Source organism: Pleurodeles waltl, chromosome 12 (assembly GCF_031143425.1).
Source record: "Pleurodeles waltl isolate 20211129_DDA chromosome 12, aPleWal1.hap1.20221129, whole genome shotgun sequence".
In the NCBI taxonomy this organism is placed as follows: domain Eukaryota; kingdom Metazoa; phylum Chordata; class Amphibia; order Caudata; family Salamandridae; genus Pleurodeles; species Pleurodeles waltl.
The window spans coordinates 75,206,908-75,221,813 of record NC_090451.1 but is presented as its reverse complement, the minus strand read 5'-3'; positions in this window follow the sequence as shown (position 1 = coordinate 75,221,813).

Genomic DNA, 14,906 nt, shown 5'->3' with positions numbered 1-14,906 from the left:
GATACAGGTTTGACCGTGCCACAATCCAAGAACTGTGTACCCAGTTGGAGCCAGACCTGATGTCAGCAATCCGCCATCCCACAGGAATCCCCCTCAAGTGCAGGTGCTGTCAGTGCTCCATTTCCTTGCAAGTGGGTCTTTTCAAACAACAGTGGCCATAGCATCAGGGATGTCCCAGCCTATGTTTTCCAACGTCTGCTCTTCTGAAAACACATGCGGAGCTACATCGGTTTTCCTCAGGTGGAGGATTTGCCTACAGTGAAAGGTGATTTCTATGCCCTGGGACACATCCCCAACATCATAGGTGCCATTGATGGGACACATGTGGCTTTGGTCCCACCCCACAGGAGTGAACAGGTGTATAGAAACCGGAAGAGTTATCATTCGATGAATGTACAGATGGTATGTTTGGCAGACCAGTACATCTCCCATGTGAATGCCATGTTCCCTGGCTCAGTGCATGATGCCTACATCCTGCGGAATAGCAGCATCCCTTATGTGATGGGTCAACTCCAGAGGCACCATGTGTGGCTATTAGGTGAGCACCTGGGAGCAAGACAGAGGGAATGGTTGTCTGGGTCTGGGGATATCCCTCCAGGTTAGTGCGTGCCTAACAGTTGTCCCTCGCCATTTGCAGGTGACTCTGGTTACCCCAACCTGTCAAGGCTGCTGACCCCAGTGAGGAATCCCAGGACAAGGGCAGAAGAACGCTACAATGAGGCCCATGGGTGAACTAGGAGGGTGATTGAGTGGACCTTCGGCCTCCTGAAGGCCAGGTTCTGGTGCCTCCATAGGACAGGTGGATCCCTATTCTACTCACCAAAGAAGGTGTGCCAGATCATCGTGGCCTGCTGTATGCTTCACAACTTGGCTTTGCGACGACAGGTGCCTTTTCTGCAGGATGGTCCAGATGGCGGTGTTGTGGCAGCTGTGGAGCCTGTGGACAGTGAAGACGAGGAAGCAGAGGAAGAAGACATGAATAGCAGGGACTCAGTGATCCAGCAATATTTCCAGTGAGACACAGGTAAGAGTACAGACCTGCCTACTACATGTACTTTAACACTACTACCTCTCTACTGTCTGTCGTTTTCACCCACTGTCTGGTCACTGAGTTGTCACTTTCCCTTACGATTTCTCAGATGTGGGTCCCACTGTGTGACATCTGCTTAGATTCATCATGGACTAGAGCTGTGTGACATAGGTATGTTGACATTACAATAGATAGAGCATTTTGTCACTGTAATTGCTAATACACTATTTCGAAATCACAGACAGACTCCAGATTGTTTTGTGCTTTAAGTGTGTTTATTTAAGTGCTCAATATTGGAGGGGGTAGTGAAATGGTGAGGGGTGATGGCGGAGGAATGTCCATGGCAGAGTCCAGTCTATTAGTCTCACAGGTGCATTGGCCACATGGGCATAGGAAGTGGAGCTGGGGCAGTTTCATTATGGACAGGGTGACAAAGTGGGACAGTAGGATGACAATCAGGGTGGTCTCATTTCTTGGCAGGGGTCTTGGCATCGTGCTCTGTCTTGTTCCTGGATCTCAGGGACCGTTTGCGGAGTGGTACTCCCTCTGCAGGGGGTGGGGTGCTGGTGTGGTGGTCCTGTGGCGGGGCGTCCTGTCCACTAGCGCCGGCGGAGGTGGTGGGCAGTTCATCGTCCATGCTAGTGTCAGGGGCCCCTTGTAGTGCCACAGTGTCCCTCCTGGTGTTCACAAGTTCCTTCAGCACCCCTACGATGGTGCCCAGGGTGGAGGAGAGGGCCTCGTGGAGAGTGAGTTCCCTTGGCCTGTCCGCCCCCTGTCGCACAGCAGCCCTCCCAGTTCCTCTGTGTTCCTGGGTCTCCGTAACCTGGACCGTGTGCCCACTGCCACTGCCCCCAGGTCCCTGTTGTTGGGGTGGTGGGTTAGCCTGGGTTCCCTGTAGTGGTGGACACACTGCTGATTGACGTGTCCTGGGGACTGAGGTATGGGCCCGCTGGGTGGGTGCTGTGCTGGTGTTTCCATAGGGGGGAAGGTCTGTGGTGGCCTGTGACTGGGTGAGGGGAACCGACTGTCCAGAGGTCCCCGATGGGCCGGGCTGGTCATCTAGATCCAGTTGGACAGAGCTGCTGTCATCACTGTGGGCCTCTTCTGTTGGTGGTGTGGACATGTGTGGACCCTCCTGTCAAGTGACGTTGGGTAGGGGTCCTGCAGGGGTATAAAAGTATGGTTATTACATCTGTGTGTGTCATGGTGTGGAATGGGTGGATGACCGTGTACCCCAGTGCTTGCATTCCTGTGTGGGACCTTGTGTGATGATGGTTTAGGGGAGTGTATGGGTATGTGCAGTGGAAATGCTTTAGTGATGGGTGTCCATGCTTTGTTGTTGCATGCAGGGCTTGGTGTTGGGATGGGTGGTTTGTGATGTTGGGACATTTGTGAGGAGTAGGAGTGCTGGGGGTGAGGGTGAGGGTGGGGTATGTGATGGCATGCAGGTAGGGTGGGGGATGTAATAGTTAAGATTTGTCTTACCAGAGTCCATTCCTCCACCTACTCCTGCGAGGCCCTCAGGATGCAGAATCGCCAAGACCTGCTCCTCCCATGTTGTTAGTTGTGGGTGAGGAGGTGGGGGTCCGCCGCCAGTCCGCTGAACCGCCAGTTGGTGTCTTGAGACCACGGAACGCACCTTCCCCGTAGGTCGTTCCACCTCTTACTGATGTCATCCCAATTTCTTGGGTGCTGTCCCACTGCGTTGACCCTGTCCACTATTCTGCGCCATAGCTCCATCTTCCTTGCAATTGAGGTGTGCTGCACCTGTGATCCGAATAGCTGTGGCTCTACCCAGATGATTTCCTTCACCATGACCCTGAGCTCCTCCTCCAAGAACCTGGGGTGTCTTTGCCGTGCCATGGGGTGGTTTAGGTGATGTGTGGGGTGGAGTGTGTGGTGATAAGTGTGCTGATATGTAGTGGTGTGTTGTGTGAGGTGCGTGGAAGTTCTGTGGGTGATGGTGTTGTGTGCCTGTGGATGCTGTTGTTCTTGCTGGTGCTGTCTCTCTCTGGCCTTCTTTCGGAATTTTTTGTCGTAGGGGTTTGTGGGTGATGTGGGTGTGTGTTTTATATTGTAATGGGTGTGTGGGAGTGATGTGTGTATGTGTATCAGATGTGTGTATTTGGAATTGTGCAATGTGGCTGTGTTTTGTAAAAGTGTGTGTATTTTGAGCGTGGCAGTGTGTACCATCAATGGAATACCGCGGTTGAAAGACCACCGCGTGGAATTGTGTGCCGTGATAGTGTGGGCATTCTTCTGTTGGCGTGACGGTGGAGGTTTTGTTTTCGCCAGTTTATTACTGACCTATGGTGAAGCGGACTTGTGTGGGTGTCTCAATTTTGGCGGATTCCGTGCTGTGGTTCATAATAGCTGTGGTGGAATTCCGCGGCGGTGTGTTGGCGGTCTTCTGCACAGCGGTAAGCGGCTTTTACCGCCAATGTTGTAATGAGGGCCATGGTCTGGGAGTCTGTCACACACGAACTCCACAGCACCATAATGGCTACACTGAAAACTGGGAAGTTTGGTATCAAACTTAGCACAATAAATGAACACTGATGCCTGTGGGCAAGTTATTGTAAAATACACCCAGAGGGCATCTTAGAGATGCCCCCTGAAAACATACCCGACTTCCAGTGTAGGCTGACTAGTTTCTACCAGCCTGCAACACACCAGACATGTTGCTGGCCAAATGGGGAGAGTGCCCTTGTCACTCTGTGTCCAGGAACAAAGCCTGTACTGGGTGGAGGTGCTTCTCACCTTCCCCTGCAGGAACTGTAACACCTGGCGGTGAGCCTCAAAGGCTCACCTCCCTTTGTTACAGCGCCACAGGGCATCCCAGCTAGTGGCGATGCCTGCCCCTCTGGCCACTGCCCCCACGTTTGGCGGCAAGGCTGGAGGAGATAATTAGAAAAACAAGGAGGAGTCACCTACCAGTCAGGACAGCCCCTAAGGAGTCCTGAGCTGAGGTGACTCTTACTTTTAGAAATCCTCCATCTTGTGGATGGAGGATTCCCCCAATAGGATTAGGGCTGTGCCCCCCTCCCCACAGGGAGGAGGCACAAAGAGGGTGTAGCCACCCTCAAGGACAGTAGCCATTGGCTACTGCCCTCCCAGACCTAAACACACCCCTAAATTCAGTATTTAGGGGCCCCCAGAACCTAGGAAACTAGATTCCTGCAACCTTAACCAGAAGAAGGACTGCTGACCTGAAGCCCTGCAGTGAAGACGGAGACGACAACTGCTTTGGCCCCAGCCCTACCGGCCTGTCTCCCAACTTCGAAGAAAACTGCAACAGCTACGCATCCAACAGGGACCAGTGACTTCTGAAGCTTCAGAGGACTGCCCTGCAACCAAGGACCAAGAAACTCCAGTGAACAATGGCCCTGTTCAACAATCTGCAACTTTCTAGCAAAAAAAAAGAAACAACTCTAAGGATTTCAAGTTTCCCGCTGGAAGAGTGAGACTTTCCACTGTGCACCCGACGTCCCAGGCTTGACCTGCGGAAAACCAACACTACAGGAAGGACTCCCCAGCGACTGCGAGCCCGTGAGTAGCCAGAGACGACCCCCCTGAGCCCCCACAGCGACGTCTGCAGAGGAAATCCAGAGGCTCCCCCTGACCCGACTGCCTGTAACAAGGGACCCGACGCCTGGAACCCACACTGCACCCGCAGCCCCCAGGACCTGAAGGAACCGAACTCCAGTGCAGGAGCGACCCCCAGGCGACCCTCTGCCTAGCCCAGGTGGTGGCTACCCCCGGGGGCCCCCTTGTGCCTGCCTGCATCGTTGAAGAGACCCCCGGGTCTCCCCATTGCTTTCAATACAAAACCTGATGCCTGTTTGCACTCTGCACCCGGCCGCCCCTATGCCGCTGAGGGTGTACTTTCTGTGCCTGCTTGTGTCCCCCCCAGTGCCCTACAAAACCCCCCTGGTCTGCCCCCGAGGACGTGGGTACTTACCTGCTGGCAGACAGGAACCGGGGCTCCCCTGTTCTCTATTGAAGCCTATGTGTTTTGGCCACCTCTTTAACCTCTGCACCTGACCCGCCCTGAGCTGCTGGTGTGGTAAACTTTGGGGTTGCCTTGAACCCCCAACGGTGGGCTACCTTGGACCCAACTTTGAACCCTGTAAGTGTTTTACTTACCTGTGAACTTAACATTTACTTAACTCCCCCAGGAACTGTGATTTTTGCATTGTGTCCACTTTTAAAATAGGTTATTGCCATTTTTGTCAAAACTGTAAAGATTCACATCTGCCCTCTCATGAAAGAGTTTGAGGCGGTTCACATGGATCACCCTTTTGGGGTCCTGCTAGTGCCTAGGTCTACCAGGTAGGTGACCTGACTCATTCTCTCTAGCACTGGGTAAGGGCCACTCCATCTGTCCTGAAGTGCCCTGGGAGCCACAGGCTCCAGAACCCAGACTTTCTGCCCTGGGTGAAATAAAACCATAGCAGCCTTTTGGTCATACCACATCTTCTGGAGTTGTTGACTGGCCTCAAGGTTTTTGCTTGCCTTTTCCATGTACTCTGCCATCATGGAACATAGGCCTATTACATAGTCCACTATATATTGTTTAGGCTCATGAAGAGGTCTCTCCCAGCCTTCTTTTACAAGAGCTAGTGGTCCCCTGACAGGATGGGCAAACAGAAGTTCAAAGGGGGAAAACCCTACTCCCTTCTGAGGCACCTCTCTGTAGGCGAAAAGCAGACATGGCAAGAGGCCATCCCATCTCCTTTTGAGCTTTTCAGGGAGCCCCATGATCATGCCTTTCAATGTATTCTTAAATCTTTCTACAAGACCATTGGTTTGTGGATGGTATGGTGTGGTGAATTTGTAAGTCACCCCACACTCATTCCACATATGCTTCAGGTATGCTGACATGAAGTTGGTACCCCTGTCAGACACCACCTCCTTAAGAAATCCCACTCTGGTAAAGATACCAATGAGTGCTTTAGCTACTGCAGGGGCAGTAGTGGACCTAAGGGGAATTGCTTCAGGGTACCTAGTGGCATGATCCATTACCACTAGGATATACTGGTTCCCTGAGGCTGTGGGAGGTTCAAGTGGACCCACTATGTCCACACCCACTCTTTCAAAGGGGACACCCACCACTGGAAGTGGAATGAGGGGGGCCTTTGGGTGTCCACCTATCTTACCACTGGGTTGACAGGTGGCACAGGAGACACAAAACTCCTTTACCTTCTGGGACATGTTGGGCAAATAGAAATGGTTAACTAACCTCTCCCAAGTCTTGGTTTGTCCCAAATGCCCAACAAGTGGAATATCATGAGCTAAGGTCAGAATGAACTTCCTGAACTCCTGAGGCACTACCACTCTCCTAGTGGCACCAGGTTTGGGATCTCTTGCCTCAGTGTAGAGGAGTCCATCTTCCCAATAGACTCTATGTGTTCCAGTGATTTTTCCTTTGGTCTCTTCAGCAGCTTGCTGCCTAAAGCCTTCAAGAGAAGGACAGGTTTCTTGCCCCTCACACAACTGTTCCCTTGTGGGTCCCCCTGGGTCTAAGGGTTCAACCTGATAAGGTTCTAACTCCATAGGCTCAGTTCCCTTAGAGGGCAGAACTTCTTCCTGGGAAGAGAGGTTCCCTTTCTTTTGTTGTGTTGAAGCTGGTTCCCCAGTCTTCTTTCCTTTTCTCTTGGAGGGTTGGGCCATGTTTCCAGGCTCCAACACCACTTTTTCACCCTGAGCCTTGCACTGTGCCCTTGTCTTGACACACACCAGTTCAGGGATACCCAGCATGGCTGCATGGGTTTTGAGTTCTACCTCAGCCCATGCTGAGGAAAACAGGTAATTTCCAAGCAAACAGTCTACAGGGATATTTGAGGAGACCACCACCTGTTTCAGGCCATTGACCCCTCCCCACTCTAAAGTTACCATAGCCATGGGATGTACTTTAGTCTGATTGTCAGCATTGGTGACTGGATAAGTTTGTCCAGCCAGGTATTGACCAGGGGAAACCAGTTTCTCTGTCACCATGGTGACAATGGCACCTGTATCCCTCAGGCCTTCTACACTAATCCCATTAATCAAGAGTTGCTGCCTGTATTTGTGCATATTAGGGGGCCAGGCAGCCAGTGTGGCTAAGTCCACCCCACCCTCAGAAACTAATGTAGCTTCAGTGTGAACCCTGATTTGCTCTGGGCACACTGTAGATCCCACCTGGAGACTGGCTAGTCCAGTGCTAACTGGAGTAGAGTTTGAAGTGGAACCTTTCTTGGGACAGGCCTTGTCTCCAGTTTGGTGTCCCTGCTGATTACAGCTACGACACCAGGCCTTCTTGGGATCAAAGTTTTTACCCTTGTACCCAAAACTGGATTGTGAAGAGGCTTTGGACCCTCCCTTCTGAGCAGGTTTTTGGGGCCCTGTAGAAGACTCTTTACTTTTTCCCTTGGCTGTCTCAACACTCTTTCCCTGGGGAGTCTTTGTGACCTCTTTCTTTTGGTCACCCCCTGTGGAAGTCTTGGTCACCCTAGTCTTGACCCAATGGTCCGCCTTCTTTCCCAATTCTTGGGGAGAAATTGGTCCTAGGTCTACCAGATGCTGATGCAGTTTATCATTGAAACAATTACTTAACAGGTGTTCTTTCACAAATAAATTGTACAGCCCATCATAATCATTTACACCACTGCCATGAATCCAACCATCCAGTGTTTTGACTGAGAAGTTAACAAAATCAACCCAGGTCTGGCTCAAGGGTTTTTGAGCCCCTGAACCTAATCCTGTACTCCTCAGTTGAGAATCCAAAGCCCTCAATCAGGGTAGCCTTCATGAGGTCAAAGGATTCTGCATCTTTTTCCAGAGAGTGTGAGGAGTCTATCCCTACACTTTCCAGTGAACATTTCCCAAAGGAGATCACCCCAGTGAGATTTGTTTACTTTTCTGGTTGCACAAGCCCTCTCAAAAGCTGTGAACCATTTGGTGATGTCATCACCATCTTCATATTTTGTTACAATCCCTTTAGGGATTTTTAGCATGTCAGGAGAATCTCTGACCCTATTTATGTTGCTGCCACCATTGATGGGACCTAAGCCCATCTCTTGTCTTTCCCTTTCTATGGCTAGGATCTGTCTTTCCAAAGCCAATCTTTTGGCCAACCTGGCTAGCAGGAGGTCATCTTCATTGAGGCTTTCCTCAATCCTTCCAGAGTTGCTGGACTCTCCTGTGAGAGAAGCAGCATCTCTGACTATCACATTTGGAGTCAGGGTTGGAGGAACCCTGGTCTCCCTATCTAGGGTTGGAGGTGGGAGTTCCTCCAACTCACTAGTGTCCCCCTCTGTGAAGGCATCATCAGAGGGGTTGTTTTTAGCAAACTCTGCCAAGAGCTCCTGGAGCTGTACTTTGGTAGGGTTTGAACCAGTCTTTATCTTTTTGATTTTACAGAGAGACCTTAACTCTGACATCCTAAGATGCAGATAAGGGGTGAGGTTGAGTTCCATCACATTCTCTTCTGTAGTAGACATTTTGTTTCTAAAAGTTGGAATACTTTTTAAGAATCTAAAACTATCTCTAGAACTTAATTCAAACTTTTACAAAACTTTTAAACTCTAAAAGAAATGCTAATAGGCACTAACACAAGGCCCTAGCAGGACTTTTAAAAATTTAGAAAAATAGCTCAAATTTCAAAAATCAGTTTCTAATGACAATTTTTGGAATTTAGTCGTGTGATCAGGTATTGGCTGAGTAGTCCAGCAAATGCAAAGTCTTGTACCCCACCGCTGATCCACCAATGTAGGAAGTTGCCTCTGTATGTACTATTTCAAAGTAAGAAATAGCATGCACAGAGTCCAAGGGTTCCCCTTAGAGGTAAGATAGTGGCAAAAAGAGATAATTCTAATGCTCTATTTTGTGGTAGTGTGGTCGAGCAGTAGGCTTATCAGAGGGTAGTGTTAAGCATTTGTTGTACACACACAGGCAATAAATGAGGAACACACACTCAAAGACAGTTCCAGGCCAATAGATTTTTATATAGAAAAATATATTTTCTTAGTTTATTTTAGGAACCACAGGTTCACGATTTACAATCGATACTTGAAATGAAAGGTAATTCACTTAGGTATCACAGGAACTTTGAATCAGCAAAATAGCATGTACAGGTTTGGCAAAAATGGCAATAAGCTATTTTAAAACAAGACACAGTGCAATGTTCTACAGTTCCTGAGGGAAGTAAGTATGGGTTAGTTTTGCAGGTAAGTAAAACACCTAGTGGGTTCAAAGTTGGACCCAAGGTAGCCCACCGTGGGGGGTTCAGGGCAACCCCAAAGTTACCACACCAGCAGCTCAGGGCCGGTCAGGTGCTGAGGTCAAAGTGGTGCCCAAAGCGCATAGTCTTCAATGGAGAAGGGGGTGCCCCTGTTCCAGTCTGCCAGCAGGTAAGTACCCGCGACTTCGGAGGGCAGACCAGGGGACGAGGGGGGCTTTGTAGGGCACCGGGGGGGACACAAGTCAGCACAAAAAGTACACCCTCAGCGGCAGAGGGGCGGCCGGGTGCAGAGTGCAAACAGGCGTCGGGTTTGCAATTGGTTTCAATGGGAGACCCAGGGGTCTCTTCAGCGAAGCAGGCAGGCAAGGGGGGGGCTCCTCGGGTTAGCCAACACCTGGGCAAGGGAGAGGGCCACCTGGGGGTCACTTCTGCACTGGAGGTCGGATCCTTCAGGTCCTGGGGGCTGCGGGTGCAGTGTCTTTACCAGGTGTCGGGTTCTTTGAAGCAGGCAGTCGCGGTCAGGGGGAGCCTCTGGATTCCCTCTGCAGGCGTCGCTGTGGGGGCTCAGGGGGGTCAGCTCTGGCTACTCACGGGCTCGCAGTCGCCGGGGAGTCCTCCTTGTAGTGTTGTTTCTCCGCAGGTCGAGCCGGTGGTGTTGGGTGCAGAGTGGAAGGTCTCAAGCTTCCGGCGGGAAACGCGGAGTCCCTTAAAAGTTGTTTCTTTGTTGCAAGTTTCAGTCTTTATGGAACAGGGCCGCTGTCCTCGGGAGTTCTTGGTCCTTTTAGATGCAGGGTAGTCCTCTGAAGCTTCACAGGTCGCTGGACCCTGGGGGACGCGTCGCTGTTGCAGTTTTCTTGAAGTGGGGAGACAGGCCGGTAGGGCTGGGGCCAAAACAGTTGGTGTCTCCATCTTCTCTGCAGGGCTTTCAAGTCAGCAGTCCTTCTTTATCTTCAGGTTGCAGGAATCTATTTTCCTAGGTTCTGGGGGCCCCTAAATACTCAATTTAGGGGTGTGTTTAGGTCTGGGGGGTTAGTAGCCAATGGCTACTAGCCATGAGGGTGGCTACACCCTCTTTGTGCCTCCTCCCTGAGGGGAGGGGGGCCCATCCCTAATCCTATTGGGGGAATCCTCCATCTGCAAGATGGATGATTTCTAACAGTCAGAGTCACCTCAGCTCAGGACACCTTAGGGGTTGTCCTGACTGGCCAGTGACTCCTCCTTGTTTTTCTCATTATCTCCTACGGCCTTGCCCCCATAAGTGGGGCCGTGGCCGGAGGGGGCGGGCATCTCCACTACCTGGAATGCCCTGTGGCGCTGTAACAAAGGGGGTGAGCCTTTGAGGCTCACCGTCAGGTGTTACAGCTCCTGCAGGGGGAGGCGAGAAGCACCTCAACCCAGTACAGGCTTTGTTACTAGCCACAGAGAGACAAAGGCACTCTCCCCATGTGGCCAGCAACATGTCTAGTGTTTGGCAGGCTGGTAAAACAAGTCAGCCCACCCTGGAAGTCGGGTATGTTTTCAGGGGGCATCTCTAAGATGCCCTCTGGGTGTATTTCACAATAAAATGTACACTGGCATCAGTGTGCATTCATTGTGCTGAGAAGTTTGATACCAAACTTCCCAGTTTTCAGTGTAGCCATTATGGTGCTGTGGAGTTCGTGTATGACAGACTCCCAGACCATATACTCTTATGGCTACCCTGCACTTACAATGTCTAAGGTTTTGCTTAGACACTGTAGGGGCATAGTGCTCATGCACCTATGCCCTCACCTATGGTATAGGACACCCTGCCTCAGGGCTGTAAGGCCTGCTAGAGGGGTGACTTATCTATGCCATGGGCAGTGTGAGGTTGGCATGGCACCCTGAGGGGAGTGCCATGTCGACTTAGTCATTTTCTCCCCACCAGCACACACAAGCTGGCAAGCAGTGTGTCTGTGCTGAGTGAGGGGTCCCCAGGGTGGCATAAGACATGCTGCAGCCCTTAGAGACCTTCCCTGGCATCAGGGCCCTTGGTACCAGGGGTACCAGTTACAAGGGACTTACCTGGATGCCAGGGTGTGCCAATTGTGGAGAAAAAGATACAGTTTTAGGGAAAGAACACTGGTGCTGGGGCCTGGTTAGCAGGCCTCAGCACACTTTCAAATCATAACCTGGCATCAGCAAAGGTAAAAAGTCAGGGGGTAACCATGCCAAGGAGGCATTTCCTTACAATCCTTCTGAATGGAGGGGTCTACCACTCCACTCTAATGACAGTCCACCTGGCTGTGTTGTTTTGGTTGGGTAGTTGTGCGACAGATGCTTCTGGGGTAGAAGTATGGGGTGGGGGATGGTTGGGGGGTAAGAAGTTTATAGTGGGGTTATGTAATAATGTCTTATTAAGTTTCCTTTACTGGTCTGGTAATTCATTTCATTGTCTGAGACGGTCGTCCCTGGGCCCACAGACCGATACTCAACACTCTAAAGCGTCAACACACTTCACACGTGACCCTCACTGACACAGGTCCTTTCATGGAACGTGAACAGCCTCCTGGATAAGATCAAGAGGTCCGCAGTATTTAGCACTCTCCCCAGGTACGCCCCCTCGGTGGTCTTACTACAAGAGACCCACCTACTTGGAACTAAGTGCCCCATGCTCGAACGAAGAGGATATGATAAGGTCTACCACTCAGGTTTCTCAAGGGGCTCCAGGGGGGTGGGCATTCTACTCCACCCCTCACGGTGGGTACTGCCACGCAATCCAACCCACAGGGTAGATTCGTAGTGGAGACTGGGTCGCTCCACGGGCTACCGTTTAATCTCATGTGTGCCTACGCTCCCCCAATTGGGTTTGATATCTTCTTATTCTCACTCCGCCAGGTGTTGGCAGAACTTCCCCAGGGAACTACACTAATAGGAGGAGACTTTAGTTCCGTCCTGGATCCTAGGCTGGATGTTTCATGTGGTATCACCACCAGCCGATCCGGCCGGGCATCGAACCTGAGTAGCTGGGCTGAGAGCCTTGGCCTATGCGAGGTTTGAAGAACCTGGCACCCCAGGATGCGACAGTACACACACACATCAGCAGCCCACCAGACACACGCCAGAATCGATCTCGTGTTTATGCCTGTGCTAGTATTCGCCAATGTCACTGGGGCGGAGATACTACCCCGCGGGGTCTCAGACCACACTCCAATACAAATCCGTCTGGGTGGTGCGGATCCCGCCCGGCGTCCAATGTGGCGTCTGAACGCTTGGTACCTGCAAGATGGCGAATACACTCTTGCGGTCAGAGATCATCTCATCCAAAACCTTGAGCAGAACCTAGGATCAGTGTGGTCTCCGGGTATAGTCTGGGCTGCATGTAAAACTACTCTCAGAGGACACGGCAAGCATCTCCTTCGCATATAGCAACGCGGACGCAACTCGCGGGTGTCGGAGCTAGAGGCTTGGGCGCTGCGTCTTGAGCACCGACACGTGGCCTCCGCGTCAACCTCTAGTTTGAGGCAACTCACCATGGTCAGAAATGAGATTAGACACCTAGGGCCTGATTCTAATCCCGCCGCCCGCCAAGCGGGAACCGCCAGAAGACCGTACCGCGGTCGAAAGACCGCGGCGGTCATTCTGGGTTTCCCACTGGGCTGGCGGGCGACCGCCAAAAGGCCGCCCGCCAGCCCAGTGGGAAACAGCCTTCCCACGAGGACGCCGGCTCCGAATGGAGCCGGCGGAGTGGGAAGGTGCGACGGGTGCAGTGGCACCCGTCGCGTATTTCAGTGTCTGCATAGCAGACACTGAAATACATAGTGGGGCCCTCTTACGGGGGCCCCTGCAGTGCCCATGCCATTGGCATGGGCACTGCAGGGGGCCCCAGGGGCCCCGCGGCACCCCCTACCGCCATCCTGTTCCTGGCGGGAGACCCGCCAGGAACAGGATGGCGGTAGGGGGTGTCAGAATCCCCATGGCGGCGGAGCGCGCTCCGCCGCCATGGAGGATTCTCAAGGGCAGCGGAAAGTCGGCGGTACACCGCCGACTTTCCGTTTCTGGCCGCGGCTGAACCGCCGCGGTCAGAATGCCCAGCGGTGCACCGCCAGCCTGTTGGCGGTGCTACCGCGGTCATTCGCCCTGGCGGTTTTTACCGCCAGGGTTAGAATGACCACCCTAGTGTTGGAATCCGCGAAACATATTTGGAGAGCTTCGGCAGCTCGAGTGTATGGCTGGGGAGACAAAAATGGGAAACTCTTACATTGGCTAGCCACTCGACCACTGGCCGATAGAGTCATCTCGGAAATCGCTGATGAGTCAGGATCTCTTTCCAAGACACCCAGCGATATCGCACAGAGCTTTGCTTCCTATTATGCACGGCTATATGCGGAGCGTCCCCAGCCACTGGTGGAAAGGGAGTCCCCCCTCCTAAATGATATTGTCCTTCCCAAAATCTCGCAGGTGACCAGAGAAAGCCTGGAGGAGGCTATAAGCCTCGCAGAAATTACTGATGCGATAGCCAATTCATCATCGGGTAAGACACCTGGCCCAGACGGCTTCCCGGCAGAGCTATATGGTAGATGCGGCGACATACTGGGCCCCCACCTGCTCAATATGTATGAAGAAGCAGAAACAAAAGGCTGTTTCCCTTCTGGGATCGACCAAACCACAATTGTGGTGATCCTCCAAGACCCAGCCTCCGTCGCGACACTGCTCGGCGTATCGGCCCATCTCTCTCTTGAACACCGAGATTAAGGTGTTGTCTTCAATTCTTGCCTCTAGACTGAAGGAAGCGCTTCCCTCGTTGGTACACCCTGACCAATGCGGCTTCATTCCCTCCCAAAGCACTAGACACTGCATCAGGTGCTTGCACGTGGCCCGGCACACCGCGGGGCCCTGACCGATCCCCTTTGGCTCTACTCTTGCTTGATTTCGGGAAAGCCTTCGATACAGTGGACTGGTCCTACCTGTGATTATCACATGGTACAATAGATGCCCAGCCTGACTCCTCGAGGCGACATGGGGAAGGATAGAGCTAATAGATGGCCACCGGCTTCCCAACAGAAGATCAAGCAATTTACCACACCAGCGGCCTCTCGGGGTGACGGAGACGTGGCTTCCGGGGGGGCCTGCACCGGACGGGGTGAACACTATCTTCCAGGCAATCCAATCATCGTAGCTGGCCATGGAGACCAAGATTGGAGAAGTGTGAGAGGATATGGGCCTTATAAGACAAGATCTCAGAAATGCAGTGGTCCGAATCACTGAAGTGGAGGGCCGTGTCTCCCAGACTGAGGACGATCTGGCCGATCTCAGAACCAAGGTGGCCCAACTGCAAACCCGAACCGGCGAACTGCACCGCTGTGCCGAAGATGCAGAAAACCGCTCCAGACGCAACAACCTGCGCCTCATATGATTTCCGGAAGGAGCAAAAGAAAATAAAGCCTCCGAATTCCTGGAGTGTTGGATCAGGTCCTGGATGCCGGATCAAATTCTTTCACTCTGGTTTGCAATTGAGCTTGCGGACAGGGCCCTGGCCCCGCGACCCCCTCCGGGTGGCCCAAAAAGACCGATGATTGTACGTTTCCTAAACTTTAAGGACCGAGACAATATACTTAAGGACCCTCCGTTGACCTTCACTGGGATAATCACAAGATCTTAATATTCCCAGACTACACTCGTGATGTCCAAACCCCA